The sequence below is a fragment of the Phyllobates terribilis genome, unplaced genomic scaffold (assembly GCF_046119375.1).
Source record: "Phyllobates terribilis strain yellow unplaced genomic scaffold, ASM4611937v1 Scaffold_3__8_contigs__length_932513732, whole genome shotgun sequence".
NCBI lineage: Eukaryota > Metazoa > Chordata > Amphibia > Anura > Dendrobatidae > Phyllobates > Phyllobates terribilis.
The window spans coordinates 55778110-55800299 of record NW_027362763.1 but is presented as its reverse complement, the minus strand read 5'-3'; the positions used below and the strand labels follow the sequence as shown (position 1 = coordinate 55800299).

General features: G+C 53.9%; 1 protein-coding gene across 1 annotated transcript in view; it reads left to right on the top strand.

Moving 5' to 3' along the window:
* Positions 1 to 22190, top strand: part of PINX1 (PIN2 (TERF1) interacting telomerase inhibitor 1) — a 138802-nt gene that overhangs the window by 49932 nt on the left and 66680 nt on the right. The window lies entirely within an intron of this gene.

Here is a 22190-nt window from a genome sequence, read left to right as displayed (position 1 = left end):
CACTTCCTGTAGCGAGCCGGAAAGACTTCTCCCAACCTCCTGTAGCGAGCTGCCCACTTACCTACTGTCGAGAACCGGAAAGACTCTCCTGCACCTCCTGTAGAGCGCCGGAAAGTCTAGCCCCCCACCTCCTATAGCGAGCCGGAAAGATTCATCCCCACCTCCTTTATCGAGCTGGAAAGACTCGCCCCCACCTTCTATAGCGAGTCGTAAAGATCCTCCACCGCCTCTTGTAGTGAGCCGGAAAGATTTGCCCCCACCTCCTATAACGAGCCAGAAAGATCCTCCTGTAGCGAACCAGGAAGAAACTCCCCAATCTCCTATAGCGAGCAAGCATAACCCTTCCCCAATCTCCTGTAGCGAGCAAGCATAACCCTTCCCCAATCTCCTGTAGCGAGCAAGCATAACCCTTCCCCAATCTCCTGTAGCCAGCAAGCATAACCCTTCCCCAATCTCCTGTAGCCAGCAGGCATAACCCTTCCCCAATCTCCTGTAGCCAGCAGGCATAACCCTTCCCCAATCTCCTGTAGCCAGCAGGCATAACCCTTCCCCAATCTCCTGTAGCCAGCAGGCATAACCCTTCCCCAATCTCCTGTAGCCAGCAGGCATAACCCTTCCCCAATCTCCTATAGCGAGCAAGTATAACCCTTCCCCCATCTCCTGTAGCCTGCAGGCATAACCCTCCTCCAGCTCCTATAGCGAGCAGGCATAACCCTCCCCCAAGTCCTGTAGTGAGCATGCAATACTCGCCCCCACCTCCTATAGCGAGCAGGAAAGATTCATCCCCACCTCCTATAGCGAGCAGGAAAGATTCATCCCCACCTCCTATAGCGAGCAGGAAAGATTCATCCCCACCTCCTTTATCGAGCCGGAAAGACTCGCCCCCACCTTCTATAGCGATCCAGAAAGACTCGCCCACACCTGCTACAGCAAGCCGGAAAGACTCGCCTCCGAATTCTATAGCGAGTCGGAAAGACCCTCCACCGCCTCCTGTAGTGAGCCGGAAAGATTTGCCCCCACCTCCTATAACGAGCCAGAAAGATCCTCCTGTAGCGAACCAGGAAGAAACTCCCCAATCTCCTGTAGCGAGCAAGCATAACCCTTCCCCAATCTCCTGTAGCGAGCAAGCATAACCCTTCCCCAATCTCCTGTAGCGAGCAAGCAATAACCCTTCCCCAATCTCCTGTAGCGAGCAAGCAATAACCCTTCCCCAATCTCCTGTAGCGAGCAAGCAATAACCCTTCCCCAATCTCCTGTAGCGAGCAAGCATAACCCTTCCCCAGCTCCTATAGCGAGCAGGCATAATCCTCCCCCGGCCCCTCTAGCGAGCAGGCATGGCCCTTTCTTGGTTCCAGTAGGAGCAGGCAAGACCCTCCGCCAGCTCCTATAGCGAGCAGGCATGACCCTCCCCCAGCTCCTGTAGCGAGCAGGTGTGCCCCTCCCCCAGCTCCTATAGCGAGCAGGCGTGACCCTCCCCCAGCTCCTGTAGCGAGCAGGCGTGCCCCCCCCATCCCCGGCTCCTGTAGCGAGCAGGCGTGCCCCTCCCCCTGGCTCCTGTAGCGAGCAGGCGTGCCCCTCCCCCCGGCTCCTGTAGCGAGCAGGCGTGCCCCTCCCCCCCGGCTCCTGTAGCGAGCAGGCGTGCCCCTCCCCCCGGCTCCTGTAGCGAGCAGGCGTGCCCCTCCCCCCGGCTCCTGTAGCGAGCAGGCGTGCCCCTCCCCCCGGCTCCTGTAGCGAGCAGGCGTGCCCCTCCCCCCGGCTCCTGTAGCGAGCAGGCGTGCCCCTCCCCCCGGCTCCTGTAGCGAGCAGGCGTGCCCCTCCCCCCGGCTCCTGTAGCGAGCAGGCGTGCCCCTCCCCCCGGCTCCTGTAGCGAGCAGGCGTGCCCCTCCCCCCGGCTCCTGTAGCGAGCAGGCGTGCCCCTCCCCCCGGCTCCTGTAGCGAGCAAGCAATAACCCTTCCCCAATCTCCTGTAGCGAGCAAGCAATAACCCTTCCCCAATCTCCTGTAGCGAGCAAGCAATAACCCTTCCCCAATCTCCTGTAGCGAGCAAGCATAACCCTTCCCCAGCTCCTATAGCGAGCAGGCATAATCCTCCCCCGGCCCCTCTAGCGAGCAGGCATGGCCCTTTCTTGGTTCCAGTAGGAGCAGGCAAGACCCTCCGCCAGCTCCTATAGCGAGCAGGTGTGCCCCTCCCCCAGCTCCTGTAGCGAGCAGGTGTGCCCCTCCCCCAGCTCCTATAGCGAGCAGGCGTGACCCTCCCCCAGCTCCTGTAGCGAGCAGGCGTGCCCCCCCCATCCCCGGCTCCTGTAGCGAGCAGGCGTGCCCCTCCCCCCGGCTCCTGTAGCGAGCAGGCGTGCCCCTCCCCCCGGCTCCTGTAGCGAGCAGGCGTGCCCCTCCCCCCGGCTCCTGTAGCGAGCAGGCGTGCCCCTCCCCCCCGGCTCCTGTAGCGAGCAGGCGTGCCCCTCCCCCCGGCTCCTGTAGCGAGCAGGCGTGCCCCTCCCCCCGGCTCCTGTAGCGAGCAGGCGTGCCCCTCCCCCCGGCTCCTGTAGCGAGCAGGCGTGCCCCTCCCCCCGGCTCCTGTAGCGAGCAGGCGTGCCCCTCCCCCCGGCTCCTGTAGCGAGCAGGCGTGCCCCTCCCCCCGGCTCCTGTAGCGAGCAGGCGTGCCCCTCCCCCCGGCTCCTGTAGCGAGCAGGCGTGCCCCTCCCCCCGGCTCCTGTAGCGAGCAGGCGTGCCCCTCCCCCCGGCTCCTGTAGCGAGCAGGCGTGCCCCTCCCCCCGGCTCCTGTAGCGAGCAGGCGTGCCCCTCCCCCCGGCTCCTGTAGCGAGCAGGCGTGCCCCTCCCCCCGGCTCCTGTAGCGAGCAGGCGTGCCCCTCCCCCCGGCTCCTGTAGCGAGCAGGCGTGCCCCTCCCCCCGGCTCCTGTAGCGAGCAGGCGTGCCCCTCCCCCCGGCTCCTGTAGCGAGCAGGCGTGCCCCTCCCCCCGGCTCCTGTAGCGAGCAGGCGTGCCCCTCCCCCCGGCTCCTGTAGCGAGCAGGCGTGCCCCTCTCCCGGCTCCTGTAGCGAGCAGGCGTGCCCCTCTCCCGGCTCCTGTAGCGAGCAGACGTGCCCCTCTCCCGGCTCCTGTAGCGAGCAGACGTGCCCCTCTCCCAGCTCCTGTAGCGAGCAGACGTGCCCCTCTCCCAGCTCCTGTAGCGAGCAGGCGTGCCCCTGCCCCAGCTCCTGTAGCGAGCAGGCGTGCCCCTCCCCCCGGCTCCTGTAGCGAGCAGGCGTGCCCCTCCCCCCGGCTCCTGTAGCGAGCAGGCGTGCCCCTCCCCCCGGCTCCTGTAGCGAGCAGGCGTGCCCCTCCCCCCGGCTCCTGTAGCGAGCAGGCGTGCCCCTCCCCCCGGCTCCTGTAGCGAGCAGGCGTGCCCCTCCCCCCGGCTCCTGTAGCGAGCAGGCGTGCCCCTCCCCCCGGCTCCTGTAGCGAGCAGGCGTGCCCCTCCCCCCGGCTCCTGTAGCGAGCAGGCGTGCCCCTCCCCCCGGCTCCTGTAGCGAGCAGGCGTGCCCCTCCCCCCCCGGCTCCTGTAGCGAGCAGGCGTGCCCCTCCCCCCCCGGCTCCTGTAGCGAGCAGGCGTGCCCCTCCCCCCCCCGGCTCCTGTAGCGAGCAGGCGTGCCCCTCCCCCCCCGGCTCCTGTAGCGAGCAGGCGTGCCCCTCCCCCCCCGGCTCCTGTAGCGAGCAGGCGTGCCCCTCCCCCCCCGGCTCCTGTAGCGAGCAGGCGTGCCCCTCCCCCCCCGGCTCCTGTAGCGAGCAGGCGTGCCCCTCCCCCCCCGGCTCCTGTAGCGAGCAGGCGTGCCCCTCCCCCCCCGGCTCCTGTAGCGAGCAGGCGTGCCCCTCCCCCCCCGGCTCCTGTAGCGAGCAGGCGTGCCCCTCCCCCCCCGGCTCCTGTAGCGAGCAGGCGTGCCCCTCCCCCCCCGGCTCCTGTAGCGAGCAGGCGTGCCCCTCCCCCCCCGGCTCCTGTAGCGAGCAGGCGTGCCCCTCCCCCCCGGCTCCTGTAGCGAGCAGGCGTGCCCCTCCCCCCCGGCTCCTGTAGCGAGCAGGCGTGCCCCTCCCCCCCGGCTCCTGTAGCGAGCAGGCGTGCCCCTCCCCCAGCTCCTGTAGCGAGCAGGCGTGCCCCTCCCCCAGCTCCTGTAGCGAGCAGGCGTGCCCCTCCCCCAGCTCCTGTAGCGAGCAGGCGTGCCCCTCCCCCAGCTCCTGTAGCGAGCAGGCGTGCCCCTCCCCCAGCTCCTGTAGCGAGCAGGCGTGCCCCTCCCCCAGCTCCTGTAGCGAGCAGGCGTGCCCCTCCCCCAGCTCCTGTAGCGAGCAGGCGTGCCCCCCCCCCCCATCCCTGGCTCCTGTAGCGAGCAGGCGTGCCCCTCCCCCAGCTCCTGTAGCGAGCAGGCGTGCCCCTCCCCCAGCTCCTGTAGCGAGCAGGCGTGCCCCTCCCCCAGCTCCTGTAGCGAGCAGGCGTGCCCCCCCCCCCCCCCATCCCTGGCTCCTGTAGCGAGCAGGCGTGTGGGGGTTGTAGTATAATAGGTTGCGCGGCCATTGATGGGTTTACAGCGGGCGCCAAGCCAGCTAGGTGCAGCGGGGTGTCATCTGTGGATCACAGCCGTCACCTACTGCAGATGGAGGGGGCTCAGCTCCTGCTGTACCCGTCTACACCGATTTATGGAGAGCGCGGTGCAGGAAGGGGGGTAAACGGGAACGGTATGAACCAAACAATCCTAGGTTATGTGGGAAGCCACGTTACTGCAGGAACGTTACACAAGGCGTAGAATCTGCACGGAGACATAAGACGTCCCCAAACCCGTCCCCCCCGAGCTCCGGACCAGTGCTGTCATACACCGTGTCACATACAAGTGATCTCTACGGGTTCAGCCTCCGCTTGCATGCATTCACTGCCAGCAAGCTGAGCTCTTGAAAATTGCAAGAAAATGAAATGCAAAGTATATTATAAAGTTGCAGAACTTTCACCAGAGAAGACCCGACATGCAGCAGATCTCCGATTCCTAGATCCAACGAGCAAGATCAGAAGGCCGTCAACCTTTAAAGGGGTTATATAAGGAATCCAGGGGGAAAAATAGGTGCAGATCAGCTCTGCATGTAGTAAGCGAGCAGCGATGGTGAAAATGGAGAAGAATAAGGATGCAATGTTCTAGAAAGCTGCATAAATAAATAAGATTAGGACATGGTGACGCTACATCAGTGACTGACAGCAGGGGGCCACAAATGAGCTCTGGTGGTCTCTAGCTGCAGCGTGGCATGTAGCAGAGGGGGTGCTGACATATCTGGCATTAAGCACAGAATGGTTCGTTACGGATCGGCCTTTATTCCAGTGGCTGGAGATCTGCTCCGTCGTCTCCTGCGACGCTCGGAGAGGTGGAGCCGGGCGTGGTAACCCGTTTTCAGATGGGGTTTGTTTTTCTTACACTGGAAATCTTCACATAGTTTTCTAAGTGCTTAATGTGACAGACGTGATGCACATCGGCCTGTGCCGGCGAGGTCAGTTGTGCAATACCCACGTTGCACCATACCCACACCTGGCCCTGAGACGGCATGCACCGCGCTGCGGCCAGATGTGCCCGGGCTATTAATTCTCCCTCCCCGTTATGTGACTCTGGGCTGCATAGGGACACTCATCTCTGGGGGTCATGTCATTACTTATGATAAATGAGGCTTTGGATGCTGCGTAGGAAATCTCTCCAAGGCTCATAACAATTTCTATACCTGGAGATGACGAAAAGGCTTTGGTCGGGCGCTATCCGGCCATGTAGTCACCCACTGCGGGGTGACGGCCAAGAAGCTGTCCTGGAAAAATCATAAAGGTCTGTGCACCTCGGATGGATGTGAGCATGGAAAATAGTTTCAAAAGGGTGTCCGTCAACACAAAATGACTGTTCAAACCAAGCATAGGCGTTCGGAGCACCATTGGCGAGACTGAGCACAAAATGACTGTTCAAAGCAAGCATAGGCGTTCGAAGCACCATTGGCGAGACTGAGCAAAAAATGACTATTCAAAGCAAGCATAGGCGTTCGAAGCACCATTAGCGACACTAAACACAAAATGACTGTTCAAACCAAGCATAGGCGTTCGGAGCACCATTGGCGAGCCCGAGCAGTTCCGTTCACCTTCCCTTCCCACCCGCTTTTTTTTGGGGGGGTTTTCATCTGTCTCCCCCCTCTTCTGACTCCTGTATAGAGCTGTCAATCAAGGAAAAGGAGAGCAGAGATATATGCAAAACAAGTAGGTGGGAAGGTTGCACCGAACGCCTAGGCTTGGTTTGAACAGTCAGCTTTGTGCCGACAGACTTTCTTTAACAGCGCCTTGCTATGCCGATGATTTTTTTGTTGCTTTCTATAACCTATTTGGCAACCAAACAAAGTGCAAGAAGATGGGACAGGAGGGGGATGAGGCTGCAGCTGAGCAGGTGCGAGTAAGAAACAGGTTCACAATGAGCTCGACCGTCTCTGATTTATCCAAGTGTCCGTGCTTTTCTGGGCCAAGCAGTGTAAATAAGTAAAGCCCAAGCAAGCACTTGATAGCCGCGGCTCCATCCACGGCACGAGCCGGACCCCACTAGTCTCACATCTGATGCATCTTTTGACGCTCTTGTCTGGCCTTACACCACCCATTGCTCGTCCTACTTTTTGACACATTTTTCAGCTAATTTTTTGGTGCAATTTATTGCCGTTTTCCAAAATAGAGCTCGTTCCATTCCCCTCTAATCCTCACTCTCTTGTCAAAATAGCCACAAAAAGTGTGTAAAGCGCAAAGTAGCCCTGAAAACGTGATGAGACGTTCAACATAACCGGCCACATTTTAACTTTTTTTTTTTCCCGTGCCAAAGTCCCATTCGCTTGCCAGTCCGCTAATTAGGAAAAAGTTTGACTCCCGTCAAGATTCTATCAAAGCTTTCAGTCTTTTGTGGGTGCAGAGTCCCAGAAGGGTGTGAATATTTATGCAATCTCACCAACTCTTTCTCGGCGGAGACACCTTACATATCGCTTCTCTGTACACATCAAATAACGAGGGATTCTTTTCTTTATTTCTGGGTGAGTTCAGAGTCGCAGCTGATAAAAGTTGGTCTCTTCCAGGTTCACTTGTTCGCGGATAATTAATTTCTTGGAGAGCCTGATGCGGCCATGTTTAATCTCGTGATGCATGACGGCTCTTTGGCCTCCACAACCTTCCTCCTACCTCTCATTTACAAACAATAGACGGTGCAGCAGAGCTGGACGCTAAATTGGACACATCTACGTATTTGTGGGAAATGTACAATTTCCGTTCAATATTTCAGATCGATTTAATTGTGTGGCTGATACTAGAGAGATAGGGAAATCCGTATTCTGGTGAACCCTGACTGTTCTGACGAGTTTAACTGTTAACTAGCAAAGAGGAGTAAGAGATAACACTGAGGGTGTACTAATATAGTGTAGTCACTGTGTACATACAATCTTGTATTATACTCCAGAGCTGCACTCACTATTCTGCTGGTGGAGTCACTGTGTACATACATTACATTACTGATCCTGAGTTACATCCTGTATTATACTCCAGAGCTGCACTCACTATTCTGCTGGTGCAGTCACTGTGTACATACATTACTGATCCTGTATTGATCCTGAGTTACATCCTGTATTATACTCCAGAGCTGCACTCACTATTCTGCTGGTGCAGTCACTGTGTACATACATTACTGATCCTGTATTGATCCTGAGTTACATCCTGTATTATACTCCAGAGCTGCACTCACTATTCTGCTGGTGCAGTCACTGTGTACATACATTACATTACTGATCCTGAGTTACATCCTGTATTATACTCCAGAGCTGCACTCACTATTCTGCTGGTGCAGTCACTGTGTACATACATTACTGATCCTGTATTGATCCTGAGTTACATCCTGTATTATACTCCAGAGCTGCACTCACTATTCTGCTGGTGCAGTCACTGTGTACATGCATTACATTACTAACCCTGTACTGATCCTGAGTTATATGCTGTATTATACTCCAGAGCTGCACTCACTATTCTGCTGGTGCAGTCACTGTGTACATACTTTACATTACTGATCCTGTACTGATCCTGAGTTACATCCTGTATTATACTCCAGAGCTGCACTCACTATTCTGCTGGTGCAGTCAGTGTGTACATACATTACATTACTGATCCGGAGTTACATCCTGTATTATACTCCAGAGCTGCACTCACTATTCTGCTGGTGTAGTCACTGTGTACATACATTACATTACTGATCCTGAGTTACATCCTGTATTATACTCCAGAGCTGCACTCGCTATTCTGCTGGTGTAGTCACTGTGTACATACATTACATTACTGATCCTGAGTTACATCCTGTATTATCCTCCAGAGCTGCACTCACTATTCTGCTGGTGCAGTCACTGTGTACATACATTACATTACTGATCCTGAGTTACATCCTGTATTATACTCCAGAGCTGCACTCACTATTCTGCTGGTGCAGTACTGTGTACATACATTACTGATCCTGAGTTACATCCTGTATTATCCTCCAGAGCTGCACTCACTATTCTGCTGGTGCAGTCACTGTGTACATACATTACTGATCCTGTATTGATCCTGAGTTACATCCTGTATTATACTCCAGAGCTGCACTCACTATTCTGCTGGTGCAGTCACTGTGTACATACATTACTGATCCTGTATTGATCCTGAGTTACATCCTGTATTATACTCCAGAGCTGCACTCACTATTCTGCTGGTGCAGTCACATTGTACATACATTACATTACTGATCCTGAGTTACATCCTGTATTATACTCCAGAGCTGCACTCACTATTCTGCTGGTGGAGTCACTGTGTACATACATTACATTACTGATCCTGTACTGATCCTGAGTTACATCCTGTATTATACTCCAGAGCTGCACTCACTATTCTGCTGGTGCAGTCACTGTGTACATACATTACATTACTTATCCTGTACTGATCCCGAGTTACATCCTGTATTATACTCCAGAGCTGCACTCACTATTCTGCTGGTGCAGTCACTGTGTACATACATTACATTACTGATCCTGAGTTACATCCTGTATTATACTCCAGAGCTGCACTCACTATTCTGCTGGTGCAGTACTGTGTACATACATTAATGATCCTGTACTGATCCTGAGTTACATCCTGTATTATACTCCAGAGCTGCACTCACTATTCTGCTGGTGCAGTCACTGTGTACATACATTACTGATCCTGTACTGATCCTGAGTTACATCCTGTATTATACTCCAGAGCTGCACTCACTATTCTACTGGTGCAGTCACTGTGTACATACATTACATTACTGATCCTGTACTGATCCTGAGTTACATCCTGTATTATACTCCAGAGCTGCACTCACTATTCTGCTGGTGCAGTCACTGTGTACATACATTACATTACTGATCCTGAGTTACATCCTGTATTATACTCCAGAGCTGCACTCACTATTCTGCTGGTGCAGTCACTGTGTACATACATTACATTACTGATCCTGTACTGATCCTGAGTTACATCCAGTAGTATACTCCAGAGCTGCACTCACTATTCTGCTGGTGCAGTCACTGTGCACATACATTACATTACTGATCCTGAGTTACATCCTGTATTATACTCCAGAGCTGCACTCACTATTCTGCTTGTGCAGTACTGTGTACATACATTACACAGCCAGTACAACTGAAATCACATGGTTAACATATATATTTTTTACACCTCCCTTATCCAAAGTAGCACACGCACTCTGCTGATCTCCATTGGGAATAAAGGATCCCTCCAACCTCCAAATCTGATGTCGGGAGCCCCCTATTGGATGGTCAGCTGATGATGATCTCCCTGAAGTGAGCGGAGTTTAGTCTGTGTACTGCTCCATGGCTTTGAGTCTGAGATCAGGGACCCCCTCAGATCCGCAGTGTCCGCACCCCTCTGGTGGCTTTTCCTCGCCATCAATTATAGAGCAGCCATCACTGTGTCTCGGAGGCTTATTTTTATAGATGTCTACATTTCCGCTGTGCGAGTCCCTGGAGAGCTGGAAATAAACTTGTAAAAGTTCATGATGTGCAGAGCACCAGTTACTGCCTCATAAATGTAATCCGCTGATTGAGCTGCTGCACTTGGCTCGGCTGACCTGACCAGACACGTACCGGTGTGACTGCACCTCTCCGGGACACGCCGGCCTGGACATCGCCTGTGTCTGTGCCGGGATGGGGGAAGCATGCCGGGGCTTGTAGGACTCTAAATCACAGCACACAGCGTAGACACACGAAGTGTTGAAATATATAATGTTCCTATTATCCTCGAGCAGCCGACATTTATAGGTTCTCCATCAAGACCCAGGAATATATACAGAGCGTATGTGAAATATTACTGCGGCCGGCTGTATAATTATGTGCAAGAAGCTGTAAAAGTGATGGAGATGACTGGTGTGTAACACCATGGAAAGATGTGTGACTGCAGAGAGCTGCAGACAAGGGGCCGGGGTCACCACCAGGTTAGATCTTAGGGTCTCTCTTTCCATCTCACACTCTGTCTCTCTTTCTCTTGCTTCGATCTCTTTCCTTCTCTTGCCCTCCATCTCTTTCCTTCTCTTACCCTCCAGCTCTCGCCTTGTCTTGCCCCTCCAGCTCTCGCCTTGTCTTGCCCCTCCAGCTCTCGCCTTGTCTTGCCCCTCCAGCTCTCGCCTTGTCTTGCCCCTCCAGCTCTCGCCTTGTCTTGCCCCTCCAGCTCTCGCCTTGTCTTGCCCCTCCAGCTCTCGCCTTGTCTTGCCCCTCCAGCTCTCGCCTTGTCTTGCCCCTCCAGCTCTCGCCTTGTCTTGCCCCTCCAGCTCTCGCCTTGTCTTGCCCCTCCAGCTCTCGCCTTGTCTTGCCCCTCCAGCTCTCGCCTTGTCTTGCCCCTCCAGCTCTCGCCTTGTCTTGCCCCTCCAGCTCTCGCCTTGTCTTGCCCCTCCAGCTCTCGCCTTGTCTTGCCCCTCCAGCTCTCGCCTTGTCTTGCCCCTCCAGCTCTCGCCTTGTCTTGCCCCTCCAGCTCTCGCCTTGTCTTGCCCCTCCAGCTCTCGCCTTGTCTTGCCCCTCCAGCTCTCGCCTTGTCTTGCCCCTCCAGCTCTCGCCTTGTCTTGCCCCTCCAGCTCTCGCCTTGTCTTGCCCCTCCAGCTCTCGCCTTGTCTTGCCCCTCCAGCTCTCGCCTTGTCTTGCCCCTCCAGCTCTCGCCTTGTCTTGCCCCTCCAGCTCTCGCCTTGTCTTGCCCCTCCAGCTCTCGCCTTGTCTCGCCCCTCCAGCTCTCGCCTTGTCTCGCCCCTCCAGCTCTCGCCTTGTCTCGCCCCTCCAGCTCTCGCCTTGTCTCGCCCCTCCAGCTCTCGCCTTGTCTCGCCCCTCCAGCTCTCGCCTTGTCTCGCCCCTCCAGCTCTCGCCCTTCCAGCTCTCGCCTTGTCTCGCCCTTCCAGCTCTCGCCTTGTCTCGCCCCCCCAGCTCTCGCCTTGTCTCGCCCCCCCAGCTCTCGCCTTGTCTCGCCCCCCCAGCTCTCGCCTTGTCTCGCCCCCCCAGCTCTCGCCTTGTCTCGCCCCTCCAGCTCTCGCCTTGTCTCGCCCCTCCAGCTCTCGCCTTGTCTCGCCCCTCCAGCTCTCGCCTTGTCTCGCCCCTCCAGCTCTCGCCTTGTCTCGCCCCTCCAGCTCTCGCCTTGTCTCGCCCCTCCAGCTCTCGCCTTGTCTCGCCCCTCCAGCTCTCGCCTTGTCTCGCCCCTCCAGCTCTCGCCTTGTCTCGCCCCTCCAGCTCTCGCCTTGTCTCGCCCCTCCAGCTCTCGCCTTGTCTCGCCCCTCCGGCTCTCGCCTTGTCTCGCCCCTCCGGCTCTCGCCTTGTCTCGCCCCTCCGGCTCTCGCCTTGCCTCGCCCCTCCGGCCCTCGCCTTGCCTCGCCCCTCCGGCCCTCGCCTTGCCTCGCCCCTCCGGCCCTCGCCTTGCCTCGCCCCTCCGGCCCTCGCCTTGCCTCGCCCCTCCGGCCCTCGCCTTGCCTCGCCCCTCCGGCCCTCGCCTTGCCTCGCCCCTCCGGCCCTCGCCTTGCCTCGCCCCTCCGGCCCTCGCCTTGCCTCGCCCCTCCGGCCCTCGCCTTGCCTCGCCCCTCCGGCCCTCGCCTTGCCTCGCCCCTCCGGCCCTCGCCTTGCCTCGCCCCTCCGGCCCTCGCCTTGCCTCGCCCCTCCGGCCCTCGCCTTGCCTCGCCCCTCCGGCCCTCGCCTTGCCTCGCCCCTCCGGCCCTCGCCTTGCCTCGCCCCTCCGGCCCTCGCCTTGCCTCGCCCCTCCGGCCCTCGCCTTGCCTCGCCCCTCCGGCCCTCGCCTTGCCTCGCCCCTCCGGCCCTCGCCTTGCCTCGCCCCTCCGGCCCTCGCCTTGCCTCGCCCCTCCGGCCCTCGCCTTGCCTCGCCCCTCCGGCCCTCGCCTTGCCTCGCCCCTCCGGCCCTCGCCTTGCCTCGCCCCTCCGGCCCTCGCCTTGCCTCGCCCCTCCGGCCCTCGCCTTGCCTCGCCCCTCCGGCCCTCGCCTTGCCTCGCCCCTCCGGCCCTCGCCCCTCCAGCCCTCGCCCCTCCGGCCCTCGCCTTGCCTCGCCCCTCCGGCCCTCGCCTTGCCTCGCCCCTCCGGCCCTCGCCTTGCCTCGCCCCTCCGGCCCTCGCCTTGCCTCGCCCCTCCGGCCCTCGCCTTGCCTCGCCCCTCCGGCCCTCGCCTTGCCTCGCCCCTCCGGCCCTCGCCTTGCCTCGCCCCTCCGGCCCTCGCCTTGCCTCGCCCCTCCAGCCCTGCCCTCACGATGGCTCGCACTCTCTATCTCTTTCTGTCTTACACCAGTCTGGTCACCAGGGGGAGCCACAGAGATGACTGTGATTTGGTTCTGGCAGTGCACCATCCTGTGGTATTCATGCTGGTGCTTGCCTGACCTCAGGGCTTCTCCATGTGGCGGGCTGGACATGGAGCACATACCGGCCGCCGTCTGCCTCTGCCCATCTATATATTTTTTGCAATCCGGACATTTCCTTCCCCTGTCCAGCTGTGCTTCCTGCTCAGGGCTTATCATAAGGGAAAGACTGACAGCCGCACAGGGGCCTGACCCCCTTGGAGAGCAGCAGTCTGGTCCTCTGTGAGCTGCCAGCAACCACTGACAGAAATAGTAACGGGGTCCTGTCCACCGCTGACCCCACTGCAGACGTCCTTAACTGTTTACATCCCCTCCCTGTGTGTATCATGCAGAAAGCCGGGACAGGAAGGTTTCCTCTGTGTCGGTGTCTGTGCGAGTCAGACAGGAGACCCGTCATTTACTGACACCACAAAACTTCCCAGATCCAGCAGCCATCACTGGAGGATACAGCTCCGTGTGCGACTACTCTGCAGCAACGAGAAGGAAAAGTGGAGGAGTGATGGAAATCCCAGGATGGAGACGTCACAGATCTGCAAATGATGAAAAATGGAAACCTTTTACTATATCTGGGTGTATTTAGCGTCACGTATAAGAGCCACGTGCAGAAATCCTGGCACTTGCAGCGTCTCCAGACTTGTTTCCCATTGAGCACATCAGGGATGTCATTGGTTGGTAATTATACAGGAGCTGCCAGCAGAGGACCTTGATGATTTGTCCACGTGCATTCAGCGGCAGAACCTTCTTCAGATGACCATTAATGACCTGAGTGATAGCAGCCATGGCCAGAATTGCTGGGATTTCTGCACGAGGCTCAGAGTCCAGACTGGATAAATCCAGAGGTTTTGAAAATGTTATTTCCACTTTCTCATCACTTGCAGATCAATAACGTTCTCCATCCTGTGATTCCCATAAATCCTAATCTGGAATCAACTGCTAACCAGAGTAAGGAAGCACTAGTTTGTTAATATGTTTATCACTTAAAAAATTAGGCAAATTTTTGGGCTATCAGTAAGCAATTGAATTAAATCTACACTACAAGCTGACACACATTTCAGCCACAATGTATACGAGTTTCATATTTGTGGAATTACATCCTGTATTATACTCCAGAGCTGCACTCACTATTCTGCTGGTGCAGTCACTGTGTACATACAGTACAGACCAAAAGTTTGGACACACCTTCTCATTTAAAGATTTTTCTGTATTTTCATGACTATGAAAATTGTACATTCACACTGAAGGCATCAAAACTATGAATTAACACATGTGGAATTATATACTTAACAAAAAAGTGTGAAACAACTGAAAATATGTCTTATATTCTAGGTTCTTCAAAGTAGCCACCTTTTGCTTTGATGACTGCTTTGCACACTTTTGGCATTCTCTTGATGAGCTTCAAGAGGTAGTCACCGGAAATGGTTTTCACTTCACAGGTGTGCCCTGTCAGGTTTAATAAGTGGGATTTCTTGCCTTATAAATGGGGTTGGGACCATCAGTTGTGTTGTGCAGAAGTCAGGTGGATACACAGCTGATAGTCCTACTGAATAGACTGTTAGAATTTGTATTATGGCAAGAAGTAAAGAAAAACGAGTGGCCATCATTACTTTAAGAAATGAAGGTCAGTCAGTCCGAAAAATTGGGCAAACTTTGAAAGTGTCCCCAAGTGCAGTTGCAAAAACCATCAAGCGCTACAAAGATACTGGCTCACATGAGGACCGCCCCAGGAAAGGAAGACCAAGAGTCACCTCTGCTTCTGAGGATAAGTTTATCCGAGTCACCAACCTCAGAAATCGCAGGTTAACAGCAGCTCAGATTAGAGACCAGGTCAATGCCACACAGGGTTCTAGCAGCAGACACATCTCTACAACAACTGTTAAGAGGAGACTTTGTGCAGCAGGCCTTCATGGTAAAATAGCTGCTAGGAAACCACTGCTAAGGACAGGCAACAAGCAGAAGAGACTTGTTTGGGCTAAAGAACACAAGGAATGGACATTAGACCAGTGGAAATCTGTGCTTTGGTCTGATGAGTCCAAATTTGAGATCTTTGGTTCCAACCACCGTGTCTTTGTGGGACACAGAAAAGGTGAACGGATGGACTCTACATGCCTGGTTCCCACCGTGAAGCATGGAGGAGGAGGTGTGATGGTGTGGGGGTGCTTTGCTGGTGACACTGTTGGGGATTTATTCAAAATTGAAGGCATACTGAACCAGCATGGCTACCACAGCATCTTGCAGCGGCATGCTATTCCATCCGGTTTGCGTTTAGTTGGACCATCATTTATTTTTCAGCAGGACAATGACCCCAAACACACCTCCAGGCTGTGTAAGGGCTATTTGACCAAGAAGGAGAGTGATGGGGTGCTACGCCAGATGACCTGACCTCCACAGTCACCAGACCTGAACCCAATCGAGATGGTTTGGGGTGAGCTGGACCGCAGAGTGAAGGCAAAAGGGCCAACAAGTGCTAAGTATCTCTGGGAACTCCTTCAAGATTGTTGGAAGACCATTTCCGGTGACTACCTCTTGAAGCTCATCAAGAGAATGCCAAGAGTGTGCAAAGCAGTCATCAAAGCAAAAGGTGGCTACTTTGAAGAACCTAGAATATAAGACATATTTTCAGTTGTTTCACACTTTTTTGTTAAGTATATAATTCCACATGTGGTAATTCATAGTTTTGATGCCTTCAGTGTGAATGTACAATTTTCATAGTCATGAAAATCTTTAAATGAGAAGGTGTGTCCAAACTTTTGGTCTATACTGTACATTACAGTACTGATCCTGAGTTACATCATGTATTCTACTCCAGAGCTGCACTCACTATTCTGCTGGTGCAGTCACTGTGTACATACATTACAGTACTGATCCGGAGTTACCTCCTGTATTATACTCCAGAGCTGCACTCACTATTCTGCTGGTGCAGTCACTGTGTGCATACATTACCGATCCTGTACTGATCCTGAGTTAAATCTTGTATTATACCCCAGAGCTGCACTCACTATTCTGCTGGTATAGTCACTGTGCAATAGTAACATAGTTTTTAAGGTTGAAGGAAGACTAAGTCCATCTAGTTCACCGCATAGCCTAACATGTTGATCCAGTGGAAGGCAAAAAAAAAAACCATGTGGCAAACACTAATTGGGGGGAAAAAATTCCTTCCCGACTCCATACGACAATCAGACTAGTTCCCTGGATCAGCGTCCTATCAAGGAATCTAGTATATATAACCTGTAATATTATACTTTACAAGAAAGGCATCCAGGCCCTTCTTAAATGTTAGTAGTGAATCACTCATTACAACATCATGCGGCAGAGAGCTCCATAGTCTCACTGCTCTTACAGTAAAGAATCCCCGTCTGTGATTATGATTAAAGGGGTTGTCCAGTATTTTCTATTCCCCCCCCCCCCCCAATGTATCCCCCCGGGGCCCCTAAGGATTCTTATAATTACCTTCCGTTGCAGATACTGCCTGTGAGTGGCGCTATCACTGGCCGCTCACAGGCCTCACGTGACCCCCGGCTGCAGCCGGCTCTGACATCCGCTGACGGCACGACAAGTGCTGGCAGCAGCCGGGGGTCTCTGTCTTCTGCGTTCCAGGGTGGATGTCAGGCTGTGGGCTGGGTTGCCCCCCGCGTCACACCCGGCATCCACCACGCGCTCTGCCTCTCTCCATTCATTGGGAAAGCGCGCGGTGGATGCTGGGTGTGACGCGGGGGGTAACCCCGCTCACAGCCCAGCAGCCACCGCTGGGACCCCAGTGCTGAGTCACGCCTCACTTGTCGTGACGTCAGCGCAGGGTCACGTGAAGCCTGTGAGCGGCCATGGACAGCGCCACTCACAGGCAGTATCTGCAATGTAAGCTAATTACAAAAATCCTTATGGGCCCTGGGGGGATACATTGGGGTGGTGCTGGGGGGGGGTAATCTAAAGTACTAGAAAACTTCTTTAAACCTTCTTTCCCCCAGAAGATGCCCCCTTGTCCCCGTCTCAGGCCTCAGAGTAAAAAGAACAGTAGAAAGGTCTTTGTACTGTCCCCTCATATACTTGTACATGGTAATAAGATCACTAGTGATGAGCGAGCACTAAAATTCTCTGTCCTCTGGCCATCTACGTTGAACAGACGGTATGACAGCTGTACAGGTAGTATCGTCTGTAGCGCATGAAACTAGCTCCTGTCCCTCCTCCTCCTCTTCCTCATTGTCACCCAATCCACGTTGGGATGAGATGAGGCTTGGCTGTGTGTAATCACCCTGTATGGTTCCTTGCTCCATCTCATCGTGCTCTGCCTGCAATGCATCCTCTTTGATTGTGAGCAGAGAGCGTGTCAGAAGACAGAGAAGCGGGATGGTGACGCTAATTAAGGCGTTATCGCTGCTCACTATCTTGGTGGAGTCCTCAAAGTTTTGGAGGATGGTACATATGTCTGACATCCATGTCCACTCCTGAGGTCTTGTGTGTGGAGTCTGAACTGAATACCGACGGCCTTGCTGATGCTGGTGCTCAACAACTGCCCTCTTCTGCTCACAAATCCTTCCCAACATCTGCAGTGTAGAGTTCCAATGCGTGGGGATATTACACACCAGTCTGTGAGCCGGAAGCTGCAAACGCTGCTGAAACACGGCGAGGGTGGCGGAAGCTGTAGGTGACTTTCTAAAATGGGCACACAGGCAGCGTACTTTAACAAGCAGATCCGGCAGCTCCGGGTAGGATTTGAGAAACCGCTGAACCACGAGGTTAAGCACATGGGCCAGGCATGGTACGTGTGTGAGCTCGCCTCGCCTCAGAGCCGCCTCCAGGTTCCGGCCATTGTCACACACAACCATGCCTGGCTGTAGGTTCAGCGGTGTGAGCCACAGATCGGCCTGCTCTTTCATAGCTGTCCACAACTCCTCAGCATTGTGCGGTTTATCACCTAAGCATATTCGCACAGTCTGTTTCCGCTTGGCTGAGGCAGTGCTGCAGTGCTTCCAGCTTGTGACTGATGTGGTCATTTCGGAGATGGAGGCTGAAGAGGAGGAGGAGGCTGAGGAGGATGAGGTGCAGGAGCTGTAGAGCGTGGGGGCAACCCTGATTGACCTAGGGCCCGCAATCCTTGGCGTCGGGAGGACGTGTTCCGTCCCAAGGTCCGACTGCGTCCCAGCTTCCACTTTGTTAACCCAGTGTGCCGTCCCTGCCCACAAGCACTTGTCCACGTGTCCGTGGTTAGGTGGACTTTCCCGGTAACTGTGTTGAGGGCACAGCTAATGTTTCGGGACACGTGCTTGTGTAATTGTGGGGCGGCACACTAGGAAAAATAATGGCGGCTGGGGACCGAGTACCGAGGGACGGCCGCCACCATCAGGTTGCGGAATACTTCCGTCTCCACGAGCCTAAAAGACAACATTTTGAACGCAAGCAGTCGTGAAATGTGAGAATTTAGTAATGTGGCCTGTGGGGTGTTGGCTGCGTATTTGCGCTTGCGTTCCAAGGACTGAGGTATGAACAACTGAACGCTGCGCTGGGAGAAGGACGTGGACATGCTTCCTGATGCTGCTACTTGAGTGTGCAACTATGAGTGCAGGGCAGGAGGCATCTTTGCATGCACCATGGACAGGGGATTGGCTTGCATGCACAACAGTGGAAGAATCAATGGTGCCACCCGCAGACACTGGACCCTGGGGTTTGGCCCACAAAGTCAGGTGCTTTGCTGCCATGTGCCTGATGATGCTGGTGGTGGTCAGGCTGGTCGTTTTGCCACCCCTGCTGATGCTGGCCTGGCAGGTGGTGCAAATGGCCCTTTTGGGGTTATCGGCAGAGTCTTTAAAAAACAACCAGTCTCGGGAAGACCTAACAGTTGTACTGGCAACTTCCTTCGTGTTGGTGTTACGGGGAACGGATGCCTGCCTTCTGTCTGCGGCCACCACACTGCTTCTTCCTGCCTGTTGGGGTGCTCTGCCTCTCTCCCCCTGTGTGCTGCTGTCCTCGTTCTGCATGTCCTCCTGCCAGGTTGGGTCAGTTACTATATCTTCCACCACCTCGTCTTCCACTTCCGCACCCTGGTCCTCCTCCTGACTTTCTGGCAATTGTGTCTCATCATTGTCCACCTCTTGTGACACTTTCCCACCATTGCCTTCGTGTGACCGTGGCTGCTCAAATATTTGGACATGTGATCTCCTCTTGCCCCGCTTCAAGTGGACCGAGTGAGAAACCCAAATCTAAAAATGAAAAAGTGAGCAGCTCTTCAGAGTGTCCAAGTGTGGGATGAGTTGTTTCCGGGCACTTGGCATGGTGGGAGGAAGGAGGATCAGGGTGAGGAATATGCGCTCCAGACTCACGGCTACTGAGACTTGACCGTGTGGAAGACAGGGTGGTGGTGGTGGCTAAGTGACTGAAAGCATTATCCGCTATCCAACCAACAACCTTTTGACACTGCCCTGGGTTCAATAGTGGTGTGCTGCGGTCCCCTAGGAATTGGGACAAGAAGGTCGGCCGAGAAGATGTGGGTGTTTGTTGTGGCACAATTTCAGCTTGCCCACGGCCTTGTCCTCGGTCTCTGCATGCACCATCACGTCCAGGTCCCCGTCCCTTGCCACGTGCCTTGCTCATTTTGAATGGAGGACAATATCTTCCACGCTCACTACAAATGGATGAATCTAGAGCGAAGTTATACGTGATCCGTTTGACGGAGAAAACACCGTTTTAAATAGCTTGTTTTCTAGCGCTGTAATATGGAAAGGACCTGGCTGTATTCTGCAGAGCCTACAAGCAAATGGCGCAGAAAAACGGTGTTCTCTGGATTGCTTTTTAAGCAAATAATGAGGATTAAGATCCAAAGAAAAGTATTCCCGGCCCCTGAGACCTGGGCCTTTGTATAGAAATATCTAACAGCAGCAGAAGGCAGAACTGGAATGGAGCCTCTTGTGCTATATGCACTGCAGTCTGCTATATACCCTGCCTGCCTATATACCCTCCCTGCCTGATATCTCTGCAGATGGATTAGTCCTCAGAGGACTGTTTGTTAAGATGGATATGTGTAATGTACGGTTTTTCTCCCTACACTACCTAATACACAATCAAATCTCTACATGACGCAGCAGCAGCAGCTCTCCCTACACTGTCTGATCCGGAGTGACTGTGATGAGCATGGCGGTGCCAGGTCTGAAATAGACCTGATGACGCTGTGCGGCCAGCCAATCACTGTAATGCCACAACCAACATGGCTACGGCATTACAGTGAGTGGCAGGCAATCCCTGCATGTTGATTGGTGCTCTAAAGAGCGCTAAACATTCAGGGAGAAGACCCGAGCATCTCGCAAGTACTCGGCGAGCTCCAAGCATCTCGAGTACTGAGATGCTGGGGCGAGTACTTACGAGTATGCTCGCTCATCACTAAAGATCACCCCTAAGCCTTCGTTTTTCCAAAGTAAATAACCCCAAGTGTAATAACCTGTCTTGGTATTGCAGACCCCCCAGTCCTCTAATAACCTGTCTTGGTATTGCAGACCCCCCAGTCCTCTAATAACCTGTCTTGGTATTGCAGACCCCCCAGTCCTCTAATAACCTGTCTTGGTATTGCAGACCCCCCAGTCCTCTAATAACCTGTCTTGGTATTGCAGACCCCCCAGTCCTCTAATAACCTGTCTTGGTATTGCAGACCCCCCCAGTCCTCTAATAACCTGTCTTGGTATTGCAGACCCCCCAGTCCTCTAATAACCTTGGTCGCTCTTCTCTGCACCCGCTCTAGTTCAGCTATGTCTTTCTTATACACCGGCGACCAGAACTGTACACAGTATTCTAAGTGTGGTCGCACTAGTGACTTGTATAGAGGTAAAATTATGTTCTCCTCATGAGCATTTATGCTTCTTTTAATGCATCCCATTTTTTTATTTGCCTTTGCAGCAGCTGCCTGACACTGGCCACCAAACGTGAGCTTGTCGTCCACCAATACACCCAGGTCTTTTACAATTTACAATTAAGCATATAATTATACATTTTATTTCCTCTGCCCAAGTGCATTACCTTACATTTATCCCCATTAAAGCTCATTTGCCATTTATCAGCCCAAGCTTCTAGTTTACATAGATCCTCCTGTAATATAAAATTGTCCTCCTCTGTATTGATTACCCTGCAGAGTTTAGTGTCATCTGCAAATATTGAAATATTACTCTGTATGCCCCCTACAAGGTCATTAATAAATATGTTAAAAAGAAGGGGGCCCAATACTGACCCCTGTGGTACCCCACTGTTAACTGAGTGCGTTCCATTAATAACCACCCTTTGTTTCCCATCACTGAGCCAATTCTTAACCCACATACATATATTTTCCCCTATCCCCATTGTTATCATTTTACGGATCAACCTTTTGTGTGGAAACGTATCGAAAGCTTTTGAAAAGTCCATATACACAACATCCACTGCATTTCCTTGGTCCAGTCCAGAACTTACATTACATTACTGATCCTGTATGGATCCTGAGTTACATCCTGGATTATACCCCAGAGCTGCACTCACTATTCTGCTGGTGGAGTCACTGTGTACATACATTACATTACTGATCCTGAGTTACATCCTGTATTATACTCCAGAGCTGCACTCACTATTCTGCTGGTGGAGTCACTGTGTACATACATTACATTACTGATCCTGAGTTACATCCTGTATTATACTCCAGAGCTGCACTCACTATTCTGCTGGTGGAGTCATATGTTACTTATTCTGTATTACTGATCCTAATTTAATGTGTTGCATAGTGAGTGCAGCTCTGGAGTATAACAGAGAAGGATATAACTCCGGATCAGTACAGGATAAGTAATGTATGTACAGAGTGACTGCACCAGCAGAATAGTGAGTGCAGCTCTGGAGTATAATACAGGATGTAACTCAGGATCAGTAATGTAATGTATGTACAGAGTGACTGCACCAGCAGAATAGTGAATTCCATCTTCATGGGTGAAATATCCTTGAAATTCTGATTGTTCGGTTCCCCCTGGTGCACAGCGCCATCTTTACATCAGATATAGTCTGTCTGGTCACCACACGTAGGAAAACACCTAAACTGTATGCTGGATTGTGCTTCTCGAATGGTTTCAATAACAACCAACATATTAGTGAATGCAGCTCTGGAGTATAATACAGGATGTAACTCAGGATCAGTAATGTAATGTATGTACACAGTGACTGCACCAGCAGAATAGTGAGTGCAGCTCTGGAGTATAATACAGGATGTAACTCAGGATCAGTAATGTAATGTATGTACACAGTGACTCCACCAGCAGAATAGTGAGTGCAGCTCTGGG